Source organism: Mixophyes fleayi, chromosome 9 (assembly GCF_038048845.1).
Source record: "Mixophyes fleayi isolate aMixFle1 chromosome 9, aMixFle1.hap1, whole genome shotgun sequence".
NCBI lineage: Eukaryota > Metazoa > Chordata > Amphibia > Anura > Limnodynastidae > Mixophyes > Mixophyes fleayi.
Window position 1 is genome coordinate 130790494 of NC_134410.1, and position 8968 is coordinate 130799461.

Genomic DNA, 8968 nt, shown 5'->3' on the forward strand with positions numbered 1-8968 from the left:
TGTATCACTGTGACTCTCATCGTGTACTTACCTCTGTAACATTGTTACAGTCAGGGGAGGTGTAATTCTGTATCACTGTGACTCTCATCGTGTACTTACCTCTGTAACATTGTTACATTCAGGGGAGGTGTAATTCTGTATCACTGTGACTGTCATCGTGTACTTACCTCTGTAACATTGTTACATTCAGGGCAGGTGTAATTCTGTATCACTGTGATTCTCATCGTGTACTTACCTCTGTAACATTGTTACATTCAGGGGAGGTGTAATTCTGTATCACTGTGACTCTCATCGTGTACTTATCTCTGTAACATTGTTACATTCAGGGGAGGTGTAATTCTGTATCACTGTGACTCTCATCGTGTACTTACCTCTGTAACATTGTTACATTCAGGGGAGGTGTAATTCTGTATCACTGTGACTCTCATCGTGTACTTACCTCTGTAACATTGTTACATTCAGGGGAGGTGTAATTCTGTATCACTGTGACTCTCATCGTGTACTTACCTCTGTAACATTGTTACATTCAGGGGAGGTGTAATTCTGTATCACTGTGACTCTCATCGTGTACTTACCTCTGTAACATTGTTACATTCAGGGGAGGTGTAATTCTGTATCACTGTGACTCTCATCGTGTACTTACCTCTGTAACATTGTTACATTCAGGGGAGGTGTAATTCTGTATCACTGTGACTCTCATCGTGTACTTACCTCTGTAACATTGTTACATTCAGGGGAGGTGTAATTCTGTATCACTGTGACTCTCATCGTGTACTTACCTCTGTAACATTGTTATATTCAGGGGGAGGTGTAATTCTGTATCACTGTGATTCTCATCGTGTACTTACCTCTGTAACATTGTTACATTCAGGGGAGGTGTAATTCTGTATCACTGTGACTCTCATCGTGTACTTACCTCTGTAACATTGTTACATTCAGGGGAGGTGTAATTCTGTATCACTGTGACTCTCATCGTGTACTTACCTCTGTAACATTGTTACATTCAGGGGAGGTGTAATTCTGTATCACTGTGACTCTCATCGTGTACTTACCTCTGTAACATTGTTACATTCAGGGGAGGTGTAATTCTGTATCACTGTGATTCTCATCATGTACTTACCTCTGTAACATTGTTACATTCAGGGGGAGGTGTAATTCTGTATTACTGTGATTCTCATCGTGTACTTACCTCTGTAACATTGTTACATTCAGGGGAGGTGTAATTCTGTATCACTGTGATTCTCATCATGTACTTACCTCTGTAACATTGTTACATTCAGGGGGAGGTGTAATTCTGTATCACTGTGACTCTCATCGTGTACTTACCTCTGTAACATTGTTACAGTCAGACCAGGTTAACCTTATTGCATTAAGTAATGCAGGAACACCAAACAGTCCTCAAGAGATACCAACAGTTCATGTTTTCAGGATTTTTTTATTCATGCACAGGTGAATTCTGGATCAGTAATTATCCCATTTCTACAGACAGAAATCCTGAACACATGACCTGTTGGTGTCTCTTGAGGACGGGGTTTGAGCACCTCTGACTGCTCTCCATCCAACACTCCATTGTTCTATCTCATATGACGAGCAGGGCCAGGAATTAAGAGGTCGCGTATGGGATCTTCATGAAATATTTATAGCTTTATACTAAATTATTCTATATCTTGATGGGAATGAGTATATTGGAAAATTCATTATAATTATACAGACAGAGGAACCGATTTTCTTTTTTCAGACATCGATTTCAGTTGTAGTTTGTAGCCTATGACAATGCTGCATCCGCTGTCTATGTTTTACTCACATAACAATCAGAGCTGTTGGGAGCACACTTCCCCCGATGCAGCAAGAACTACTATATATAGTTATTAGCACTATACTACCCATTCTGCCACCAGCCATGTATTATAACATATGTGTATTACCAGCGTTGCCCAGTCTGCACGCTGCCATAAATATCACTTAAATCAATTAATTTATTTTTTTTTAAAGGGGATTAAGAATTTTTCACAAATGTTTATATATAAACCTTCCTGTGAGCCACCCGCTTTCAGACACTGCATGACTGTTCTGTGCCACGCCCACAGGTAGCGCTCTGCCCCCCTCCTTGGGCACCATGTTTGTGCGGTCTGCGCGGAGGCTAGGCGGAGGTGTCCTGAGCAGGCTGCAGCGAACCGCGCAGCCCTATTAGTAGAAACATAATATCATAATCATGCCAATTAAATAAAAATAAAGCAATGAAGTGCCAGCCTCGGCCTGGCATCCTGGGAGTGGGCACACAAAGTACCACCCTAGTTACAGCCCTGGATGTTTCACTACCAGAATATTCCACCCCTGCTCTCCTTGTTGCTAAAAAAATATATATAATGAAATATTATCAAATTAGTCTTCATTTATTACAGCTGTGCGAATGGTTTTATTGATGTTAAAAAAAAATCCAATATCTGCCGGTCAGTGTTAGTCGTTCATTTATCACGCGATCAAATAATTTATAAATGAGACTTTGGACTTTTAACCCCACTGGCGCCAGATCTAACAGACATTATGACTTTCTGCGCTGACATCATTAGTCAAACAAGTAGCCTACATTAACCGTTTCAGCTCCGAAGTGCCACAGAGGAAGAGATAACTGAGCGCTCTCCGGCGGAGGGTTGGCCTGTAAGACATATAGAAGCCTCTTATCCATACTTCTCCGGTGGTCCAAGGGAGAAGCGCAGGGGGCCCGATCTGCATTGTCACACAGCCATGGTGATGCGATTCGCATCCAATCACGTCACCAAGGCCCTGTCTCGTCCAATGAAAATCCTACGCTTACACTTGGCCCAGAGCTCAGCAAAGCCTTATTCCACCGCTATCTTGTCCTTATGATAAATACTAGTATGCAGCCGATATATACGCCATTCAGTCTATAGAGTAAACGCCCTGCATAGCTTTCAATCAGGCGTTTGATAGTTGGAAATATACACCTGAGTTGTGATATATTTTTGTTACATATTACTATAATTACATACAAGGTCTTTAGTCAATTTTTTGAGGTTTATTTATATATGGGCAGCACGGTGGCTCAGTGGTTAGCACTTCTGCCTCACAGCGCTGGGGTCATGAGTTCAATTCCCGACCATGGCCTTATCTGTGAGGAGTTTGAATGTTCTCCCCGTGTTTGTGTGGGTTTCCTCTGGGTGCTCCAGTTTCCTCCCACACTCCAAATACATACTGGTAGGTTAATTGGCTGCTATCAAAACTGACCTTAGTGTCTCTCTCTGACTGTGTGTGTATGTAAGGTAATTTAGACTAAGCTCCAATGGGGCAGGGACTGATGTGAGTGAGTTCTCTGTACAGCGCAACGGAATCGGTGGCGCTATATAAATAAATGATGATGATGATAACACTACCCAGAAAGTGCCTAGGTTTGGGTTGCCAGCTGACTTCCCCTATAGGATGTCCCAAGTAACTGCAGCTCATTCTGGTGTCATTGGGCCTCTGTATAAACAAACCATGCTGCAATACAAAGGGGGTACTTTTTGCATGCAGGGAACATAACGGCTGCTTTTGCATGAAGAGCGCAGATACCGGGCAGCTTTATTTTCCCACTGAAATTTAGAGTTGAGCTAGGACACGCCCCCTCGCATATCTGTCTGCACATTTTATCTTTGCCCCCACCCCCTGCAGTGCAACCTGTTTTGCTAAGGTGCAGATTTGCATCACTCCTACCTCTGTGAGGTCCCTATAGACCTCCACATTGGGGACTATTAACCTTCATGTCACTGTGAGAAGCCGGACTGGACAGAGGTGATGGAGTTTGCTGCTCAGGTTGAAAGACCCAAGTATCAAATTGTTCATCATCATCATCATTTATTTATATAGCGACACTAATTCCTCAGTGCTGTATAGAGAACTCACTCACATCAGTCCCTGCCACATTGGGGCTTACAGTCTACATTAATATACACACACACACACACACATACAGACAGACACAGACTGGGGTCAATTTGATAGCAGCCAATTAACCTACCAGTATGTTTTTGGAGAGTGGGAGGAAACCGGAGCACCTGGAGGAAACCCACTCAAACACAGGGAGAACATACAAACGCCTCACAGATAAGGCCATGGTCGGGAATTAAACTCATGATCCCAGTGCTGTGAGGCAGAAGTGCTAACCACTGAGCCACTGCGCTGCTCAGGTTGAAAGATCAAAGTATCAAATTGTTACCTATGAATTGGTTATTAGAGCAAACTCTACATTGTTACTATTTTATTGTTGCAGTACAATGTAAAGCTGATAGTTTAGTCTATGGTCTGGGGGTAACCTGATCCAAATTCATGGAGTGACTGGAGAACAAGGCGAGCAGGGGAGACTGACTGCTGTGAGAGCCATGGTGGTCCCTCACACAGAGAGGAGACCTAATGACAGGAAGGATGCTGTGTTCACCTCTCTTCCAAAGGCAAAGGTGTAAATGGCTCTTTAATGATGTAGAAATATGATCTATTAAGCATATAGATAGGTACCAATAGTTTCAGGAAGGGAAAAGTGCAAAGATCAATTTCCTCTGTCAGTTTGTGTGTCAGTATCACTAGTGGTAGAAGCTGGGGGTATACGGGGTGTGTCATACTGTCGCTTCTCCTACTGCTACATTGTATCACTATCACATTCCAGCCACTTACATTATATATATATATATACACACAGTGGTGAAAGTGGGGTGTATATGGGGTATGTCATACTGTCACTTCTACTGCTACATTGTATCACTACCACATTCCAGCCACTTACATTATATATATATACACACAGTGGTGGAGGTGGGGTGTATATGGGGTATGTCATACTGTCGCTTCTCCTACTGCTACATTGTATCACTATCACATTCCAGCCACTTACATTATATATATATATACACACAGTGGTGAAAGTGGGGTGTATATGGGGTATGTCATACTGTCACTTCTACTGCTACATTGTATCACTATCACATTCCAGCCACTTACATTATATATATATACACACAGTGGTGGAGGTGGGGTGTATACGGGGTATGTCATACTGTCGCTTCTCCTACTGCTACATTGTATCACTATCACATTCCAGCCACTTACATTATATATATATATACACACAGTGGTGGAGGTGGGGGGTATACGGGGTATGTCATACTGTCGCTTCTCCTACTGCTACATTGTATCACTATCATATTCCAGCCACTTACATTATATATATATACACACAGTGGTGGAGGTGGGGGGTATACGGGGTATGTCATACTGTCGCTTCTCCTACTGCTACATTGTATCACTATCACATTCCAGCCACTTACATTATATATATATATATACACACAGTGGTGAAAGTGGGGTGTATATGGGGTATGTCATACTGTCACTTCTACTGCTACATTGTATCACTATCACATTCCAGCCACTTACATTATATATATATATATACACACAGTGGTGAAAGTGGGGTGTATATGGGGTATGTCATACTGTCACTTCTACTGCTACATTGTATCACTATCACATTCCAGCCACTTACATTATATATATATATATATATATACACACAGTGGTGAAAGTGGGGTGTATATGGGGTATGTCATACTGTCACTTCTACTGCTACATTGTATCACTATCACATTCCAGCCACTTACATTATATATATATACACACAGTGGTGGAGGTGGGGTGTATACGGGGTATGTCATACTGTCGCTTCTCCTACTGCTACATTGTATCACTATCACATTCCAGCCACTTACATTATATATATATACACACAGTGGTGGAGGTGGGGGGTATACGGGGTATGTCATACTGTCGCTTCTCCTACTGCTACATTGTATCACTATCACATTCCAGCCACTTACATTATATATATATACACACAGTGGTGGAGGTGGGGGGTATACGGGGTATGTCATACTGTCGCTTCTCCTACTGCTACATTGTATCACTATCACATTCCAGCCACTTACATTATATATATATACACACAGTGGTGGAGGTGGGGGGTATACGGGGTATGTCATACTGTCGCTTCTCCTACTGCTACATTGTATCACTATCATATTCCAGCCACTTACATTATATATATATATACACACAGTGGTGGAGGTGGGGGGTATACGGGGTATGTCATACTGTCGCTTCTCCTACTGCTACATTGTATCACTATCACATTCCAGCCACTTACATTATATATATATACACACAGTGGTGGAGGTGGGGGGTATACGGGGTATGTCATACTGTCGCTTCTCCTACTGCTACATTGTATCACTATCACATTCCAGTGCGGACAATGTACGCATGCATCGGACTCGACACACAAGCAGCCCTCATGCACCGTTTTAATGATTTTGCTGCCAACCTGCTACGCTCAACAGTGCGATTCAAGTCCACGTGGACCAAACATCAAATGTTCAAAAGTCACTTTTACAACTTGGAAAATCTGTCGAAAAAAGGTTCCGGTGAGTTCTATGACAATAACGCACTGTATATATATATATATATATATATATATATACAGTGGTGGAGGTGGGGGGTATACAGGGTATATCACACCGCCACTTCTCCTACTGCCGTCATTGTATCACTATCACATTCCAGTCACTAACATATATATATATATACACAGTGGTGGAGGTGGGGTATACAGGGTATATCACACCGCCACTTCTCCTACTGCCGTCATTGTATCACTATCACATTCCAGTCACTAAAATATATATATATATATACACACAGTGGTGGAGGTGGGGTGTATACAGGGTATATCACACCGCCACTTCTCCTACTGCCGTCATTGTATCACTATCACATTCCAGTCACTAACATATATATATATATATACACAGTGGTGGAGGTGGGGTATACAGGGTATATCACACCGCCACTTCTCCTACTGCCGTCATTGTATCACTATCACATTCCAGTCACTAACATATATATATATATATATACAGTGGTAGAAGTGGGGGGTATACGGGGTATGTCATACTGTCGCTTCTCCTACTGCTACATTGTATCACTATCACATTTTAGACACTTACATCCGTTATATTTTTCATACCGTCACTACTAAGTCTCCTTTCCGACTGCTGCGTTTACCACACAATATATTAAAAGAAATGTATGTTTAATCTAAGTCCATATGAAGGGTTAATCGACGCAAGCCGACAACACACAGTATTGAATTGCGATCTATAATGATATTAATGGGACGGAGGTTAAATTACTAATTGGGTGGAATTTTTCCCTTTGTCATGCAGGTAATTAATTTAATTGATGGCTTAATTAATTCAGCTGTGAGGGAGAGTTTATTAATTTAAGAATTACATTTATAAAGCTCTAAGGAGAAGCCACGTGACGTAGCGCAGGTCACAGGCTGCAGCCTGAGGGGGGCAGACATTCAGGATGCTGCAGAAACTTTACATCTACTTGTTAAAGTTAAACGTCATTTTTCCCAATGATCTGTAACAGGTGGGAAGTCTGTAATTAACAAAGCGTCCAGGCGTGTAGCAATGTCAGCTTCTGCACTAAACAGCGTTCACATAGGCGGCTTTATCTAATTATCTTAGTGTTATATTATTGTCATCTACTTAACATAGTATTATAGAATTTTGATATATTATATTATGAGTTAAGATGTTAAATTTCCTGGTGCCACAATACCCTGCGGCCCTGTACAGTGGGGGAATAAAGCCAACGACATGTATGGAGAGGACTTATAACTACAGAGCACACGTTCACTACGTCCATACATCACCCTGTGCTTACAGCATAGTAATACATCTTGGAGATATCCCACAAGAGCCATATAGGCGGGAGGACCAGGCGGATGAGGTGGGGGGAGACTGTTATAATAATATAGATGGGTCACCATCTATATTATTATATTATTTCCAACTTTATGTGATTTTATATGGCCAAACTGTGACCAAAGTGAAAGGTCCTCTGCACACGTAGACTTAACAGTCTGACCTTAAGGCAGGATCACTAAAGACTGAGAACAGCAAATATTATATTATAATAAAATATTATGCTGTTGCAGGAGGAGGCAACGCAATTAGCAAAATAATTAACTGTTTGCAGGGAGCTCTGAGAGCACTGAGGCACAGAACGTGACAGCATTGCATTATAAGACACAAGGAGGGCGCAGAGATCACGTTTCAGGGGCGAGAAAGCAGTAAAGACATAACTCCCAACTTTGTAGTGCTAGGAATCGGGACAGGGAGCGGGGTCACAGAGTGATAGAGGCGTGGTCACAGAGTGATGGAGGCGTGGTCACACCATGGGGGAGTGTCTAGTGCTTTTGAAGTGTTAGGTTGCCCCTTACCCACCCGTCACGGCCTCCAAACACCCATACATTTCAGCGTGCATCAGTGGCAAGAGCGCGGCATCCGTCCACGGCCTCTGAGCTGTGACCGTCACGTACCTCCCACCTTTATGGCCCGCAAGACATGGCCGTAGCTGGGGCTGTGCAAGATGGGCGACTGCCCAGGACGCAGCGCTGAAGGGGGGAACCGTTTATGAATATTTTAGGTTCATTTGGTTAAAATTAAGCTCTAGAGGGGCGGCTGTTTTCTCTCTCGCCCCAGACGCTAAATTTTAAGTTACAGCTCTGAAACGGGACAAAGCTGTCCCAAGGGAACAGAGCCCTGAAATCAGGACAGTTAGCTGGTATATGTAAAAATGATACATTATACATTATATATGGGCAAATTAACTCCATACAGCTACCTTTATCAACTTGTTTCATCAATATACTGCACTGACACGCCTGGTCCACATACACACATCTCACTGTCTACTAGAATGATTAAAGAGGACAATTTATTTTCTTGATGTACTTTAATTGGTCTCCAAAAAAATCTTACACATTTCTTTGTTTATGGATGTTCTTGTTTGATGTTCTGTCCGATATGCTGACTGTATAGGATACAATGTATCATTTTATAAACGTTTCACC